Source organism: Humulus lupulus, chromosome X (assembly GCF_963169125.1).
Source record: "Humulus lupulus chromosome X, drHumLupu1.1, whole genome shotgun sequence".
In the NCBI taxonomy this organism is placed as follows: Eukaryota; Viridiplantae; Streptophyta; class Magnoliopsida; order Rosales; family Cannabaceae; genus Humulus; species Humulus lupulus.
Window position 1 is genome coordinate 231,347,298 of NC_084802.1, and position 20,055 is coordinate 231,367,352.

Here is a 20,055-nt window from a genome sequence, read left to right on the forward strand (position 1 = left end):
TATTTTTTAAATTATATTTCATTAACTATATTTTTATATATATATATTTTTTTTTTATATTTATAAAAAATATATTTAAATATTATAAATAATTTATTAATAGGTAATATTAAATATGATCAAAAAGTTAGATCAATTATTTAAATGATTTATTTTTAGCTAAAATAAATTTAGTATTACAGATTATTAATTACTACTTTGACAAGTTTTATTTCAATATTAATTAATTTTTTTAAATAATTGTTATTAGTTTTAAAAGAAAAAAAAAAGTATTATTAATGAATTTTTATTTAAAAATTTGTTTTTATTAAATATATAATAACTAATTGAATTAATAATTAATCTAATAGTGTATCAACATTTCCTTATAAAAAAATTAATATTATTTTAAACATACAAATTAAAAAAAATTATAACTAAAAATTTAGAGAAATTTTAAAATTATTTTACAATATTTAATCAATCAATAAAACAACTAGCTTTTAACTAATACTAATTTTATAAATATGTTAATTTAACTATATTATTGTTTATATCATAACTAATTTGAGTTTTAATGTAAAAATTAATATAAATACAAAAGTTAATAATATGAAAAATTTAGAAACAAAAAAATATAGTTTTAAAAGTTTTTAATAAATACATAATTTTTATAATATATATATTTACATAATTTAGTTTATTTTTAAAATTAAATTATTCATTAATTATATTTGTAAATTTTTTTATTTGAATTTCGACGACATTTTATAACTGTCCGTGTTGGGCTTTTATTAACTGTCGGCGTTCAGGTCAATAACGACAATTTTTAATTGTCGACATTGGTCTCGAATTAATATCGACGTTGGGATCAACTACAACAGCTTTTAACTGTCGACATTGGTGTCAATAGCAACAGTCAAAAGTAACGGTGACAGTTATTCACTATCGGCGTTGGTTTCTATGCCTACAGTTTTTAACTATCGGCATAGAGTTCCGCTAAGCAATTACGACAGTCAAAAGAATTGACTGTCGTGGTTGGGTGTCGGGAAAGCCGAATTTTGTAGTAGTGGCATTTCTCTTTTATCAAGAATAAGCAAGCTTCTTCTCCAATCATTGATGTGTGATTTGAATAATAACATACATATTTTGTACCTTAAATAGGGTAGTTTATGATCTAAAATGTTATCATATATATATATTTTTTTAAAGAATCGTAAACAATATTTTAGTTAATTTTTCTTTTAATATGTTTATGTCATTCTTTTATATATAATCTTATTTGTTTATTTAAAATTTATATAACAATTATAAAAACTTAATAAAAATAATTAATAAATTTTCTAAATAAAACTAAACAAATGCCCATTGCGTGTTGCGTGCACCTAGTATTTATATAATGTGTTGTTGATAAGTAAAATAATTGAAAATTAAACATTAAATATTTCATTGCATCAAAGCCTTCTTTTAACATTTTTATTCAAAATTATAATTGTAAAAGTCATCTCAGCCAAATAAAAATTTTAAGGGGCAATAAAATTGTGATATTTAATATTTTTAATTCTGAATAATACCAATGAATATCCTACTAGCTGTTGGTTTTTGATCACGTGAATGACGGTGTAGCAGAAGAATGTGATAACATTTTAATGCGATAATAACAATAATTAAATCATAAGAACGAATCACTCAAGGAAACAAAACTAGAATGAGATCTTTCTCATGCGACATGAATCTGAATAAAATAAAAATTATAAATACTTTTTTTAGATGTAGTACATGTGTAGATCAAATAGATTCTTAGCCTCCTAACCCACCATCTTCCATATTATGGCTCGCAGAAAGAGAATGAGACAGGTGGATGTCTATGCTATTTGGAAGGATACACAAGAACACACTTTTTGATCTCAACACACGAGAGAGTGTTCTTCTCATATTTAAGAGAGAACAAAATTCTCTATTTTTCCCTCTTGGCAAATAACATGAAATACATCTGATGTCTTCTTCTCATGATGTTATGTTCTATTAATAAAACAATTAAAAGAAAACCTAGCTCTAGTCTAATTGGGCCTATGCATGGATCACAATTCATTTGGACTGTGGTTGGCGCCAACTACAGGACTTTGGTCATATGATATTTTATCTCTATAAAATGTTATTTGTTGGACTTTTATCATATTATTTTATGCAGTATACAATTATACCATAAAATAAAATATGATTAAATTAATTTTCTACAAAAAATTAATTTCACAAAATTATTCATATAATTTTATTTGCCAAAAATTATTATGTCATAAATAATATTTTAAATATTATTTCATAAATAATTTTAATTTGTGAGATTAAAAATAATTCTTTATTTTTTTTAATTATTTACGTTTTATACCAAAATCATACATCTGTATTATCGAGCTAGTACGAGGACAATATGGACTCGTAGTTCTAAACTTCAATAATTTAATTAATTTCACTAACTCTTAGTTCTATTAATTAATTTATTAACTATGAATTATTCCACTGGAAATTCATAGTTGAACTCTAAAAAGCTACAATCTTATATTATTAAAAGCTATGGCTATAAATCCGTCCATCGATTTAGTCATTGCATGTGTTATGACCCTTTGCTACTTGTTCATAATAAAAGCTAGGTCTTAATTTCCGCTAACTTATCTAATTAACATTTTATCATTTAGTTCCATTGATCCCTAATGAACATTATTCTATAAATTTAATTATAGAATGAAATTTATGTTCTCTAACAGAAACTGAGAGCTCTATATTCAAGCCAAGAATCGACACTAAAAGGAACAACTAATCTGCTTTCATTTAAGTACGGAGCAGATTTTATGTCTGTGAAGTATGTTCCCAGTCACTTACAGTTCTATGACTCCAAGATATCAAGAATTTGGTCGTAGAAATATTGAACCTTACCTGATAAGTTAAAAGTCATTAAAGTACAAATAAGAGTTCATTACTGACTTGAGGATTGAGGTTAAGTCTCAAACGACCATTGATTGATGAATGTTGAACTTCTATATTTTAACGGAGATTATCAGAAGTTCTTTCTTTCTTTCTTTCTTTCTTTCTTTCTTCGCCCTGATTTTCCCACGGGCTGTTAGCGAGCTGAGATACGGCCTAATCATGTCTACCACGTGGACATCCCCAAGACCGGAGCTACCATCGTCAGATCCTACCTCCTTAGCTCGAGGTAACCTAAGGGTTCGCCAAGATTACTTAAGGACCGGGTCTGGACTCTGAAGGCCACAGGTCGAGGGAAGCATGCAGCTCGTGGTACGAGCTAGAGTTGGAGGCTATGACCTTTTATAAAGTCAACCACGCAAGGTAAACGTGCATATATCAGACATCACGTGTCTAATATATCCCTGACTTCTCTGACACGCAGCATGAACGTGCGCACTCAGACACCCACGACTGGGTTGGGCCGTGCGGCCCATTATCCCCCTTACCTATTGATTAAACAACACTTCATGTGTCAGGTTTTAGGAATTAATCATGAATGTCACAGAGTTGATATGATAGGTAAGAAGGTCACGGGATGACCTTCTTACCAACTCCCAGGTGCCCTCTCCTATAAATATGGAGACCCTGGGAGTTGCAAAGGGTTGGATTCTATTGTGTAAGAAATACCCTGTAAAAGAATACCAAGCATATAGCAATAATATTGACTGGTGGAGTAGAAGGATTTTAACCTTTGAACCACCTAAAACGTAATTGTGTCGCCAGCTCATTTTCAAAAGATCATTCATCTATTTCGGTTCAACATAAGCACTAATCCCTTCCTCTTATTTTCTTAATTACCTGTTGGCGAAGAACCGCGTCAACAGTTTGGTGCTTTCATTGAGAGCAAGTTAGACTGGTGCTGTCGCAAACATCCACTATGGTGACCACTCAATCCAGACATGGTAATGAGACGGAACAGCATGATGGGTAGGAGGCTCATCATATCGCCATCCCCGGTGAACAAATTCCTGAGGTCCAACAGCGGCCAGGCAAACAGCCGGTGGGCCAAGATGACACTGGAAGTTTGGCGCCCCGGCCGCCTAATCCAAACTTGGATTTTTACAATGCGGTGGAGATGGAAAATGCTCAGCTGAGGAGCCAACTAGCGAAAGCTAATCAGCAGATCAAGGATGTGTTGGCCCGACTACCCCCTCTTACAACCGACGCTAACGTCGGAAAGAGGCAAGGCGAGACTCATAAGTCCCGCCGGGGTAATCGATCCAGGCCTAGCCGCTCGGAAAGACCTCCGACAGCCAACTCTATTCCCTCATCGCACCATCGAGAGGCAAACTTCGAAGAAATGCCTAGAGCCGAACAACAGTACAGCCGTTCGGTCCGAACTTCAACTCCCAGCTCCCAACCAGCCTCGAGCGCGCCCAGGAGAGCTCGAGGAAATTCCAGAAGGATATCCGGGGAGGGCTCACAGCATCAGCCCGTCCCCACCAGCCGTCCTGCGCCTCGTCCAGATCGCCAAACGCGGGACCCGCAGGTTGGCAGGGCCGCGAGGCCCCCACCTAACTTGATCCGCCCTGATGGAACCAGGATCGCATCTCCGGTCAGGCATCCTCCCTCACTAATAAGATATCCATCTCCACCTTGGCCCATCCGAGATATTCTAGCTTATGGAAGCAGTAGGAGAAACCCGTCGTCCACGGGACCTTCCTGACGTAACGGGGCGCCGAGGGAGAGCCCGGATCCTCACCCCCAAAGGCGGACTCCGAGCTTTTCTAATGGGAGCTCGGTAAACCTTCTATTCTAGTCCACACTAGAGAAAATGGGTCTGGCTGTCGCCGAGCTGAAGGCGACCTCCATGATGCTGTATGGTTTTTCGAGAGAAGGATCAGCGGCCATAGGGACTATCGAGCTGGTGATCACCCTAGGAGAAGGACCTCGGATAGTCTCCAAACTCCTTGAGTTCATGGTCATCGACTGCTCTGCTGCGTACAACGCAATTTTGGGACGACCCACACTCATAGCTTTTGAGGCCGTCACTTCCATTCGCCACCTCGCGATGAAATTCCCTACTTCCACGGGAATATGTACTGTCCGTGGCGATCATCTCGCTGCCAGGGAATGCTACAGCATTTCCATGAAGGGAAAATCGAAACCTGGGCAGCTAGCAATGGCCATCCAAGGTGGTGGAGAGGAATCTCAGGAACCCTTAGCTGATCCTGAGATTGAAAAACCTCAGAGCGCCGAAGGGGAAAATATCGTCTTAAGTGAGGATATTGACCCCTGAATAGGTGAGGATAGGTCCGAGCTCCAGGCTATTGAGGAGCTCGAGGAAGTAAACATCGATCTGCAGAACCCTTCACGGATGGTCAAACTCGGGAAAAACCTCTGTAGCAAGAGGAAAGCAGAGCTGATCAGATATCTGCGGGATAACCCGGATGTGTTTGCGTGGTCACACGAGGACATGGTGGGAATCAGTCCAAATGTCATCATGCACACCCTTCATCTGGATAAAAGTGTTCCTGCAAAGTCCCAGAAGCAGAGGCGCCTCGGAACAACCCGGGCTGAAGCCTTAGAGGAAAAAGTAGCCCGGCTCAAGAAATGCGGCTTTATCCGTGAAGCAAAGTTTCCGATTTGGGTCGCCAACCCTGTTCTGGTCCCGAAGCCCAACGGGAAGTGGAGGACCTGCATCGACTTCTCCGACCTGAATAAAGCCTGCCCCAAGGATTGTTTTCCATTGCCAAGGATTGACCAATTGGTGGATGCCACAGCGGGGCACGAGCTCATGTCCTTTATGGATGCGTACTCAGGCTACAATCAGATCGCCATGAATTCGGCGAACCAGGAGCACACCAGCTTCATGACCCCGACTAACGTTAATTGTTGCAAAGTCATGCCATTCGGGCTGGAGAACGCCGGTGCTACGTACCAAAGGTTAGTAAATAGAATGTTCGCAAACCAGATCGGGAAGAACATGGAAGTGTACGTTGATGACATGCTAGTCAAGTCAAAGATTGCCGATAACCATGTTTCCGACCTGGAAGAATGCTTCAAGATACTACGGGAGTATGGCATGAGGCTTAATCCACAGAAGTGCACTTTTGGAGTCGCATCGGGAAAATTCCTGGGTTTCATCGTCAATACCCAAGGAATCAAGGTAAACCCCGACAAGATCAGATCATTGCTCGAGCTTCCCTCACCCAGGTCGTGCAAAGATGTCCAAGGCCTGATAGGAAGGGTGGCAGCCCTCAATCGGTTTATTTCAAAATCCACCGATAAGTGCTTGCCATTCTACAACCTGCTCCGAGGAAATAAGAAGTTCGAATGGACAGAAGAGTGCGAAAGAGCTTTCCTTGACCTGAAGGCACATCTGGTCGAGCCACCCATATTATCCAAACCAAAAGCAGGAGAGCCTCTTTTTCTCTACCTAGCTGTCACAGTGGATGCAGCTAGTGCCGTATTGGTCCGAAAAGAAGATCGGGTTCAGAGACCTATCTATTACATCAGCAAGAGACTTCTCGGAGCTGAATCCCGATACTCGTTGATGGAGAAATTGGCGTTCTGCCTTATCACGGCCTCTCGAAAGCTCAGGTCGTACTTCCAGTCCCACTCAATACACGTCATAACCGATCAGCCTTTAAGGCAGGTTTTGTAAAAACCTGAAGCATCGGGACGTCTGTTAAAGTGGGCTATTGAACTCAGTCAGTTCGAGATTTTGTACACCCCACAAACGGCCATAAAAAGTAAGGCCCTGGCCGATTTTGTAGGAGAGTGCACAGGATTCTGGGAGGATCCTGCAGAAGACTCACCCCAGGTCACCTCAGCCCAGGCGTCGTGGAGGATCTTCGTGGATGGTTCATCCAATGAGAACGGCTCCGGGGCTGGAATCATTTTAATATCCCCTGAGGGACATAGATTCCACTCGGTGCTGAGATTCGGATTCAAGGCCTCCAACAACGAGGCCGAATACGAAGCTTTGCTGGCCGGGCTAAGAATAGCCCAGGAGCTAAAGCGAGCTCCGTCCAGTGCTTTAGTGATTCCCAGCTCGTGGTAAGCCAGGTTCTGGGCGAATATCAAGCACGAGGACCCAAGATGGTTGTCTACCTAGCAAAGGTAAAAGTTGAACTATCCGCGTTTGGGCGAGGCTCAATCGAGCAGATACCTCGGGAACAGAATGCTAACATAGACGCTCTTGCCAAGCTCGCCACCTCCGGGGAGACGGAGGCTCTGGGGTTAGTTCTGGTAGATTTCTTGGAAAAACCAAGTGTAGAAGAAGCCAGGACGGAGGTCGAGATGATCGACACTAGGCCGACCTGGATGACCCCCATCCTTGAGTATCTCACTGAAGGGAAGCTACCTGAAGGGCGTAATGATGTGCGGCGGGTGCTGTACCAGGCCCCAAGGTATACGGTGGTAGACGGGGTGCTATACCGACGTGGGCACTCCCTACCTCTCCTACGATGTGTTCTTCCAGGCGAAGCAAAGGCCATCCTGTAGGAAGTGCATGAGGGTTTTTGCGGAGATCACACTGGGGGCCAAAGCTTGGCCCTAAAGATCCTGAGGCAAGGATATTACTGGCCCACTCTGTCCAGGGATTTGATTTCGTATGTCAAGAAGTGCGACAAATGCCAGCGATTCGCCACCGTTGCCCGAGCTGCCCCGGTCGAGCTGAAGATGATCTCGTCCCCATGGCCGTTTGCAGTTTGGGGGATCGACTTGGTTGGCACCCTCCCTACTGGAAAAGGCGGGGTCCGTTACGCCGTGGTGGCCATCGACTACTTTACGAAGTGGGCTGAGGCAGAACCTTTGGCAACGATAACTTCCAAAAAAGTCCTTGACTTCGTGGTTAAGAGCATTATCTGCCGATTCGGGCTGCCCAAGAAAATTGTTTCCGACAATGGGACTCAGTACGACAGCGACCTCTTCACCAAATTTTGCGAAAGGTACAGAATTGTGAAAAGTTTCTCCTCCCTGGCCTATCCTCAGGCGAATGGCCAGGTCGAGGCCATCAACAAGACGTTAAAGGCGAGCCTCAAGAAGAGACTAGACGAAGCGAAGGGGGTCTGGCCAGAACAGCTCCCCCAGGTTCTCTAGGCATACCGGACCTCGCATTGGACTCCTACGGGTCATACTCCTTTCTCCCTGACCTTTGGGAGTGAGGCAGTCCTCCCTGTGGAGATTAAGGTACTTTCGCATAGGGTCCAGGCATATGACCAGGACCGCAACCACGAGCTACTTTGCACTTTCCTTGACTTGGTTTATTAAAGATGAGAAGATTCGCAACTCCAGCTCGCACATTACCAGCAAAAAATCACTCGTTATTTCAACTCAAAAGTCAAAAAGCGCGCCTTTGGCATTGGCGACCTGGTCCTCAGGAGGGTTTTCTTAGCCGGTAAGGATCCCAAAGATGGAGTATTGGGACCGAACTGGGAAGGGCCATATCAAATCATCGAGGTCATTAAAGAAGGAACTTACAAATTAGCTCGGCTTAATGGAGGGGCAGTCCCACGAACTTGGAACGCCATCCATTTGAAGAGATATTATCAATGATTCCCTTGTAAGGCCTACAAGGCCATTTTTTATGTATTACGCAATGAGAATTAACTTTTCGTTTATGATTGTACATATTTACAAGTGTAATCTAAAGTAATCACGAAAGACCCTTTCCCAGTTACTTGAGGGGCATACGGTACCTGGATATAACCAGGTCGCCTTAAAGACTTAGAAGTTAATTCAAATTGATTGATCGTTGTTTTTCTTAAAAAAACGTGAGATATTGATAAATTATTAACGTGAACTAAGCTCTACCCTGGATGCAACCAGGCTCTAAAACTTAGAAGTTAATTTAAATCGATTGATCGTTGTTTTTCTTAAAGAGCACGAGATATTGATAAAAGTTAACACGAACTAAGTTTTCAAATTAAGTTCCTGGACATAACCAGGACATAAAACTTAGAAGTTAATTTAAATCAATTGATCGTTGTTTTTCTTAAAGAGCACGAGATATTAATAAAAATTAACACGAACTAAGTTTTCAAATTAAGTTCCTAGACATAACCAGGTCATAAAACTTAGAAGTTAATTTAAATCGATTGATCGTTGTTTTTCTTAAAGAGCACGAGATATTGATAAAAATTAACACGAACTAAGTTTTCAAATTAACACGAACTATTTACATCTTGAAGTAAGTTTACAGTTGATCAGTTATAAAATCATAGATTATTACAGCCAATTTCAAATAAACCCCCAACCAAAGCAGTCGGGCAGGCCAAACATGTACGCGTCGCTTCACGCTCTCCGTACTCATGGTTGGTTGACTCAGTCATTGCCTTTACCTGCAACACAGAGCACCCGTGAGCCGAAGCCCAGCAAGAAAACTCATGCAGAACATAACATATGCAATGTATACAATTTATCATAACAGATAATCCACAAATAAACAAGTCAACCATTAGACTAAGCAAACACGGCCATGCCGCCCCAGAAGCCTTACCAAAGCCCTGGGGTATCGGTTCTCACCGCGAGGATAACTCATGTATCCCTTGGGTCCCACCCTGAATATAACATAACAAATGTATCCACCGGGCCCCGCCCTGACTATAGCATCCCATGTGCTAGGTGTTACTTTCGGCCCACGGCCGCCCCGGCCTACGCCGTACTCGGCCCACGGCCGCCCCGGCCTACGCCGTACTCGGCCCTTGCCGTTCATTTCATCATAAACACATATATTACATTCAAAATAATCATTCACACACATCATGATTCATTTAAGGTTAAACATTTGCACACAACACAATCTGGGGCCATGCCCTGCAATCATCTCATCATGCAACATGCAATATAGGGCCATGCCCGGCAATCACACTATGGGCCCACGCCCTATCATCCTACGGGTGTTATAGTTTTCTTACCTTAATTCCAAATGCTTTAAATAGAAAAATGACGGCCCCCGAGCACGATCCACTTCCCGAGCACTAGCTTAACACCTAGTCACAACCAAGATAATGGATACCAATAAGATTAATCTCAAATGAGTTTCTAAACCAAGTTCTAGTACTCGGAACGTTGAAATTCACCAAACATTGTAAAAGAATCAACCCCGAGCACCCTAGGTTAAATTCCCAAGCCCAAATTCTCAAAATCCCAAAATTCCTTAAGCGCCGCGGCTTGGCCCAACCATGCCGCGGCATGGCCCCCAAACAGAGCCACAAAATGTCCAGAAACAGGTAAGGGCCGCGGCCCTACAAGGACCATGCCGCGGCCCGCCCTCCATCCTCAGCACAACTTAGCCTTCAAGGGCCGCGGCCCTCCAAGAACCATGCCGCGGCCCGACCCTTCAAACCCAGAAAAACCCACCATTTTCAAGCTTAAAACCTCACCTTAAGCCATCCCAAAGCTCCCAAATCAAAACCAATTAATAATCACAACATTAGGATGGTTTAAACAACAGAATTCCACCAAAAATCCAACCTAACACTCACCAAGATCCCAATTCCAAATTTCTGAAATTTCAAACCTAAAACTCAAAACCAACCATGGAAATTCTCAATTTCAACCATCAAACTTTAATTTAAACCTTACCTCAGTTGTAGAATCATTTCCCAAAGGATCCCATGACCTATCTTCAAAGTTTCAAGCCTCAACTCCACCTTGAACATCAAAATCCATAAACATTCACAACCCAACAAAATCTCAGAAATTTAACTTGAGAAAAAGAATTAATTGCTTACCTTTACCCTGATTTGTTCTTGATTAACTCATGAGCTAAACCTCCAAATCCCACCATCAATTTTCAGAAATTCAAGCTTGATTTCTCCTAAGATTTCTGTGGATTCATGAAAGAAAGAGGAAAGAAAGAAGAAGAAGAGAGGGTGGAGGCTAGGTCGGTTTCTCTAAGTCTCCAAATGGTTTATTTGTTTTGTTTTTATAACTTAAGCTGGTTACCTCAAGGTTCGGGGTACCAAAATATCCCCGAGGCAAAAATGGTAAAATCCCCCAGTATTCCCGCCTAGACATCCTAACCTCAAATATATCTCCAATTATTTATTTTCATAACCCAACATCAAAAATACTCCTTGACTCGCTCAAAGTCAAACATAATGCCCCGTTGTGACTTTTCCCCGCTATCCAGCTCTAGGATCGCCTCGTGCCGAAAGTTACAAATCACGGATATACCCACATACCACTGTGGTCTCAACAATCATCACATATTAATACAGTTATGCCCAACATGGCCAAAATTACAATTATGCCCTTCTAACACAATCCGGGCCTACATGCATACTAATATACATAGTCATGCATCTCAAATAATCAAATAGTCACATAACACGCTTTAAATCATAACCATGCATTTAACTCATAAAATCACACATAAATCCCAACATGCCCTCCTGGCACACTAATAAAGGCCCTTAAGCCTTAATAGCAATTTTGGGTCGTTACAACTATCCCCTCCTCATAAGAATTTCGTCCTCGAAATTTATCCAAACACATCAATCAGTAAACTCGCAACTCTGACCCTGAATCCCAAGGTCCACTGCCTTTACTTTAGTTTCCATCAACTCTCTTCCAGGCGCAACAATCTTGCCCCACAAGATCTTGTCTAACGGCCATACACTCGATAGCCCCTCGTTTACACCGCAACCCTGCTGAAGCCTCAGGGTCTGCCTAGATTACAATGACCAATTCATTGTCTTATTCCTGATTCCAGAGATACCCAAGAGTCATCACCTCTACCAGGTGGGATCAACTTGTAGGCCCCGCTGGCCTAACCCTTAGTACAAGTTCAGAATTTTATGTTGAATCAAGAGTCAGAACTCCCCCTTCTTTCTCTGAACACCTTACAGATCCTCGTTTGTTATTGTGCAGAGATGCAGCTCTTTCCTTCCGGAGCTTTGTTTCCTCGTAATTTAACAATTTACCAGCTCTTATGCTTTCAAATAGGCAGACACTCCTGCCTTAAGAGTTCCAACAACCTTTTCGACGCTCTCTCTGAACCAATGCCAAATCGTAGTATTCACTATCCTTCACCTCTTACCATGTCCTATGTCGTGTTACTTTAATCAAGACGCCAGCATTTGCCACCACGACCAACTCAACAGGGATTATACTTCCCTTAATACCTCAAGTATTCTCCTACTCAGCGCTTAATTCCTTAAGATATCCGATAAGCTTTCAGACTGCCACTTCACTTGCAATCAACTGACAATTCCAGGTTCCCACTCTGTTCTTTTCGTTCTCTAAATCCATTCCAAAATTTAAAATACTATAGGGTCTCAATTCGATATCATCGATGCTCCATCCTGAAACCAGTTCACTTGACCCAACCACATTAACTCCATCAACTGAGTTAAAACTTTTCATGCCCAAACACCTTACTCAAGGTCTAAAGTGGTCTATTCCCATCATACACTACCACATCACTTAACCCCTCAGGGTCCAAAGGAAAAGACTAGATTCTGTCACCCGCTCGACCCTCCTGGTACGACGTACCCAAGGAGGTGGAATGATATCCATTCAGAATTCTCATTCACAAACCAAATCTAATTGGATCCTTTATCCATTCCTGGCATCCTAACTTGTACCACCCTAGCACAGCGGCGAGGGCGGCTTTGGTAGCCTCGACCTCTTGAAGCTTAGGACGGGCTTCTTCCAGCTTGGCCTGCACGGCCGCCAGGGCATCATTGGCCGTCTGCAAGGAAGTTTGGTGGGTGGCCACAGCCGCCTGATGCTCGCCCCTCATATCCTCAAGATGGGCCTTGGTCCTGGCTATGCTCCTGTGAAGGGCCAAGGCGCTCTGCAAAAACAAAGAGGCAACTGCCTTTGAAAAAAAAAAGAGAGGAAAAATAGGGCAAGGCATGACAATCAAAAATCATAAAAGGGTAAGGTCAGCTTACTGTTAGGGCCATGCCCAATGAAGATTCCAGTACGCCCAACGGGCTCCTTGTTTCGATGGCCCGCAGCTCCCTCTCATTGAAGCGGTAGAAGTGGCTGACAGCGTAGTTCGCCGTCTCATACACCGTCCCCCGAAAGACGTCTGGAATCTTCTCCAGGTTCTGGGGGTCCACCGGGATACACACCTCGGGGGGCGCAGTTTTCGAGGCCCCGAGCTCCGCCCCTGTGTCTCGGACAAAGGCCGGAGCTCGCGGAGGAGGTGGGGGCATGTTCTCCACTACAGCCAGAGGTGCAGTTCCCTCGGCCTGGGCAACTGGGGTCTGCTCTTTCCCCTTTCCAGGGGACTTGGTTGGGGTCCCAGCGGCGTTCTTCGCCACCCGGAACTTCTTCATTTTGGGCCCAGAGGCCCCAGCTGAGGAGTTCCCCCCGATGAACATAGCCCGCAGATTTTTTCCCCCGGGCTGAGACATCTCCTCTGGCAAAACAAAGATATGGTTAGTACACAAGTTAGCAGTCATGAAAAAACAAAAACAAAGGGGAAAAGAGAGAAATTCAAGTATATATATACTAAAGGGAATCCTACCCCCCGAGCTAGAAAAAGAATCTATGGTCACGACCATCGGTCTCGGAGCTTCCGCGGGGGAATCTAAGACAATTATTTCTCGAGCTGGCGCAGGTTCTGGATCCGAGGTTGTCTCAGGAGTAGACTCTTCTACGTATTGCCTAAGACCTGGAGCTACGATACCCTCCTGGAGTGATGGCCATGACCGAAGGTTAGTCCCATACTCCTCGAATAGGACCGACCTAAAGGCTAGGGTGTTGTCTACAACTATGGTATCCCTAGGGCGGCTACTTTCGTAATCCAACACGAGCTGGTCGACGCAGTGGAGCAGGGTTTCATCGAAGTCTGGGTCACTTCGATGGCGTTGGATGATCTGTTTGGGATTGAACCTAGCTGGCCGGGGGTCTGCAGTGGCCCTATCTAAGTTCCTAAACATATATGGGTTACCTTGGCCGGAGGGACCTGTAACTGCTCTGGACCGAATCCTCTCCTCATTCGTTCTTTGGGTGACCTCCAACGCCCGCTTCCTAGTCCTCACGAGGGGCACCTCGTCCTCCTCGTCCTCCTCATCCTCATCCCCCGCGACCTCCTCCACGATGATAGGCCTCATATCGCGAGCTGGGCGAAGCACCCGGGGCCTCCTCAGGTTCAGAGTCTGGCTTGGGGAGATCAGCTTATAGGCCAGCATCGTCTCGTCTGTCACGAGCTGACGATAGTCCTTTTCACTGGGGGGCAAGCCCGCCAGTGTCTCGTACTAGCTCCCGAGGATCACAGACTTCTCTGTCCTCGCGAAGATAGCTGCAGAATTATTCTAAGTCAAAAATGGATATAGGGGGAGCTAACCGATACTTAACTTACAAGCTAAGATTGAAAGGCACTTACGAGGATGGTTGAAGTAGTGCAGCTCGCAGTTTCGAAACCCCGTCAACATAAATAATTGATCTTTGAAGTCGTTGGGGTGGCTGGGCAGCTCGATGACCGCAGCCGTGTTGGGGAACCGGGTTAAGTAATAGAACCCGTCACCTCGCCCCCGCTGCTCCGGGCTGGCCTTGAGGCAGAAGAAATACAGAATGTCTGCAGGAGTGGGGACCTCCCACTCCTGTTTCAAGAATAAGTATCTTAACCCCGCCAACAAACGGTAAGAGTTGGGGGGGAGCTGGAATGGGGCCAACCTCACGTAGTTGAGGAAATCAGCGAAGTACTGGTCCAGCGGGAGGAAGGCCCCCGCCTTGAAATGTTCGTCGCTCCAGGCCGAGAACACCTCATCAAGCGGCGCGCAGCTCCGCTCGCCTTCTAAGGGAGGTCGGGCAATCACGGTTCCTCTCCCCAGCTCGATGTTATGGGAGAGGAATATTTTGTTTACCCTCGCCTGGTCAGTGATCTTCGAGAGGATCTTCTCCGCCTCGAAGAACGCGTCGGGGGCCACCTCGAGCTCCCGTTCCACTGCTGGCCCGAAGTTGGGAATCGGGGATTCAGCCATCACCTCCTTTCCCTTGTTTTGTTGGGAGGACGAGCTTCCTACGGACTTCTTGGGAGCATTCTTCTTGGGTCCCATCTGGTCGCCTAGCGAACAAAAAGAATAAATTTTAGAAAAAGGCGACCTACAAATGGAGAAGAATCTGAGTGTGTTTCCTTGGCACGAGCTGAGGTAAGCCCAGCCCGTGGAGAGTGAGACCACGTGGTTCTATGAACACACGCCTGTGCTCCCAACAGATCCCCGATTACTCGGAATTCGTGTGCCAGGAGGGTCAGGATAGAATTTCCCTTGGAAGGAAAGTTTCAGTAGGCAAGAAAGGCAAAACCGCCTGTGAAGTGTGTCCCCTAAGCTACCCGGGTTTGCACCCAAAATACTGGGTATTTTAAACAAGCATACCTAAAATCCTACCCAGAAAATTTCTCCAGAAAATGCACCAATGCTCCTAAATGGTTTTCTACTGCAAAGATACCCAAACCTAAAAGGCTTTCACCCTTCATGCCCACAAAAAACCAACAAAACCTTGCATGCGGCTACAGTAAATATTTACCTAAGCTATAGTAAAAAAAGAATTTCAAAACATGCACAATCAGGAGACTTACAGAGTGTTTTGGTTGAGAGGAGGGGGAAGGGGTCGTCTGGGTTGGAGCTTCGCCAGAGTGGTTGATTCCAAAGATTCAAGGGAACCCTTGCACCTGAACTTCTTGAGCGCTAGGAATGGCAGCCGAAAAGAAGAGGGTTTTTTCTTTTGAAGATAAAGAAGAGAGAAGAAGATGGAAAATTTCTGAAAAATTTCAAATGAACGGGTGGCCCATGCGTAAGGTGGCCACCCCTTTTATATACATGAAAGGCCACGTGAGAGGGGCCGTTGGATTGCCCTGATGTGGGATCCAAGGCTCTCCACTCGAAAGACAAAACGACGGCTGAGTATAGGCTAGGCCATTTAATGCGGTCCTCGAAAGACGTACCGTCACCAACCACGATGTTCCACGTATTCGGCTCCTGCGTAAAATGTGGAATATGAAGAGTTCATGGAGAATCCTAAAAGCCCCTACTGTGGCCCTACGCGACGTCGTGTACCACGAGAAGGGGCTTGGGGGGCAAATGTACGCCCTAATTTTCCCACGGGCTGTTAGCGAGCTGAGATACGGCCTAATCATGTCTACCACGTGGACATCCCCAAGACCGGAACTGCCATCGTCAGATCCTACCTCCTTAGCTCGAGGTAACCTAAGGGTTCGCCAAGAATACTTAAGGACCGGGTCTAGACTCTGAAGGCCACAAGTCGAGGGAAGCATCCAGCTCATGGTACGAGCTAGAGTTGGAGGCTATGACCTTTTATAAATTCAACCACGCAAGGTAAACTTGCATATATCAGACATCACGTGTCTGATATATCCCTGACTTCTCGGACACGCAGCATGAACGTGTGCACTCAGACACTCACGACTGGGTTGGGCCGTGCGGCCCATTATCCCCCTTACCTATTGATTATACCACACTTCATGTGTCAGGTTTTAGGAATTAATCATGAATGTCACTGAGTTGACATGATAGGTAAGAAGGTCACGGGATGACCTTCTTACCAACTCCCAGGTGCCCTCTCCTATAAATATGGAGACCCTGGGAGTTGCAAAGGGTTGGATTCTATTGTGTAAGAAATACCCTATAAAAGAATACCAAGCATATAGCAATAATATTGACTGGTGGAGTAGAAGGATTTTAACCTTTGAACCACCTAAAACGTAATTGTGTCACCAGCTCATTTTCAAAAGATCATTCATCTATTTCGGTTCAACATAAGCACTAATCCCTTCCTCTTATTTTCTTAATTACCTGTTGGCGAAGAACCGCGTCAACAATGTGTATTTTATAGGATACCTCTTTCTTTGTGTTGCTACGCTTAAAAGTTTGCATAAACTACTTTGTCATAAACAGAAGATAGATCGTACTCATAATCTTTATTTAATGAAGCTTCCACTTTATTTAGCGATTAAAAACAATTTTTATATTATTATCTTAAATTAAATCCTCTTGTATATATATAATTATACATATACTTAATTCAAGACCACATCAATAATATTGGATCTTCAAGATAAATGACATGTATAAATAAATACAAACATGAGTGCAAAATATTAACTTTATTTAATTAATAGTACTCGTTCACACAGAAATACGCTTTAAGGCACAAATCCCAATAATCTCCCACTTTCCCTAAAGCAGATGAGACATGTTGCGTAATCCTAAATCTAAGAAATGACTATCAAAACTCGTAGCAGGCAGCGTCTTTGTAAAGGGATTAGCTGGGTTGTTTGCTGTTGACGGTGAGAACTCGTCAACGAAGTTAAGTTGGAAAAATTATCAAATTAAGATCACTAATCGGAAAGCTGTAAAAACTTGAACAATAACTCAAGAACAATGATAGAACAATAATGGAGAATTCAGTCTTTCATTCACACTCACACCTCTGCTACAGTAAAATTTCCAACCCCCTTTCAGGTGGTCTTAGAGTTCATTTTATAGTAGGCTCTAATGGCCTTAGGTACATAGTGGTCCAGGGGACCATGTGGTACATACGTACTGTGTCAGGGGAGTGGCTTTAGAGGTCGTGGTTGTACAACCTGTACAGGAGCAGGTGTCAGGAGGATGTCTCCACTACTTGTCTGTACCCATGTCTGATGCGTGGTGGCAGGCGTAGTGGCGCAGGAGGTAGTGGTGTCGGCTCTGACCTATGGCTGTAGACGTACGGACCATGATCCTTACCCCAGTAGTTTCACTGGCACTGGTATCCGTACTTAGTACTTGGTCGTACAAATATGTCCCATTCGACTCGTACTAGATCTCCTAAGCATAGGGATCTCGAGGTGTGAGGAATGGGACCCTTGGTGTGAGGTGGAGATCTTGGGTCCTTGGTATGGGATATCCGAAACCTCCTGAGGTCATTCACGAGTCTGAGCGATAGGCATGTGGCCCTGGAAGATGTCTAAGGATGCGTGGCGAGACGCCCTCCTTGCTACCCCCTTGAGGGCGTGGCTCCCTAACTATTCACAAGGTCGAGTGCGTTGTGGATGTGGCCCTCATGAGGCCAGGGGCGCCGAGACTCGCGAGGCCACTTGGGAGGCGTGGCCTAGGCATCTCGGGAGGCCACTTGTGTGGCGTGGCCGAGACCTCTCGCGAGGCCACTTGAGAGGTGTGGCCTAGGCATCTCGCGAGGCCCTTTGGGAGGCATGGTCTAGGAATATCGCGAGGCCACTTGGGAGGCGTGGCCTAGGCATCTCGCGAGGCCACTTGTGTGGCGTGGCCGAGACCTCTCGCGAGGCCACTTGAGAGGTGTGGCCTAGGCATCTCGCGAGGCCCTTTAGGAGGCATGGTCTAGGCATCTCGCGAGGCCACTTGGGTGGCGTGGCCTAGACATCTCGCGAGGCCACTTGGGAGGCGTGGACTAGGCATCTCGCGAGGCCACTTGGGTGGTGTGGCCGAGACCTCTTGCGAGGCCACTTGAGGGGTGTGGCCTAGGCATCTCGCGAGGCCACTTGGGTGGCGTGGCCGAGACCTCTTGTGAGGCCACTTGAGGGGTGTGGCCTAGGCATCTCGCGAGGCCCTTTGGGAGGCGTGGCCTAGGCATCTCGCGAGGCCACTTGAGTGCTGTGGCCTAGACATCTCGCGAGGCCCTTTGGGAGGCGTGGCCTAGGCATCTCGCGAGGCCACTTGGGTGGTGTGGCCTAGACATCTCGCGAGGCCACTTGGGTGGCGTGGCCTAGACACCTTGCGAGGCCACTTGGGTGGCGCGGCCTAGACATCTCGCGAGGCCCTTTAGGCGGTATGGGCTGCCGAGGCCAAGCGAGGCCATGGGGCCGAGGGCATAGGCGAGGCCATGGGACGAGGCCTTGGGGCCGAGTGCGTGGGCGAGATGGGTCCCGCGAGGCTACTGAGCCTTGGCACTTATGCCTTGCCAACGTGGGCCACTTGGCATAGACTCCACGAGAACCGAACCCAGACTTGTGTTGTGATGGCGCGATGGCTTCCCGAGACGACGGTGGCCGAAGGGCCTGGCCTCGGCCTCATGCTTTCTATTGATGAGATTATGAGAATCAACACTTGCCCCCAGTCTAGGAGAGTACCTTTAGGTGCCCTTGTAGACTATTCACCTCGATTCCTATAAATAGGCCCTCATGCATGGTTTGATATTCTCACTTTACTCCCTTGGCTTAGTGGTGCATAGACCCTTATTCCTTTCAAGAGGTAAGGGGTTCTATCCCCCACAACCTCACTTTCACCATAATTCCTTTCATTTGTTTTGTATATTTTTTCACTTCATTTTTTATTTTTTTTTATGAGCTAATTTCTTGGTGTATCTATTTTATGACTAACACATCTTTCTGGTTCATTCTTGCAGACGTGCACTTTCGACTTTGTGGTGCTTTTCGCTCCCTGACCTTCTTTAGATCCCACCTTCGCTTTTTTAATCGCTTGAGGTATATTTTCTTTCCTTCTCCCTTTTATTTATTTATTTTGTCGGGTCCAAACTAGCAGTACTCAGGATGGGATACATTAGTCTGAGCTTGTAGTGAGTTTGACCATATGCACGCCCCTCCTCCCTCTTTTTTTTTATATATATATACCCTGTAGTAGTCCATTTAGGGAGTTTGCATCTAGAGGTATTAAGCCTATTCCTTTGTGTTTTGTAGCCTTCCCCTCGTTTATACGTGAGCCCCTTTTTGCTGTTGGGACGTGGTTTCATGGCCAGTGACGGCCCGTCCGACATACCCCCAAGGGCTGAGTTTATTGACCTGTCCTCAGACTCAGAGTCCCCTGAGGGCAACCCTCACCAGGACTATGATTCTTTAAGACAAGCCCGCATTCGTCACCTCGAGTGCATGGCTGATCTTAGGCGCAAAATTTGGGTGGTAGAGAGCGAAATTGACTCGGTGTTGAGAGGCGATGAAGGACCGTCACCCCTGGGCCTTAGTGACCATATAGCGCGTCTTAGGACGACCCTTTTCGAATTGCGGTGGGAGTTAGAATTTATGGAGGGACACATTCCGCCAGAACCTCCTACTCCCTCTTCGCCTGATGACAGTCATGGGGCTGCTAGCTCCTCTCCTCAGCCCCTAGTCTCAGTTTATCCTAGCTTAGTGCTTCCGCCATCGCTCCCTCGATG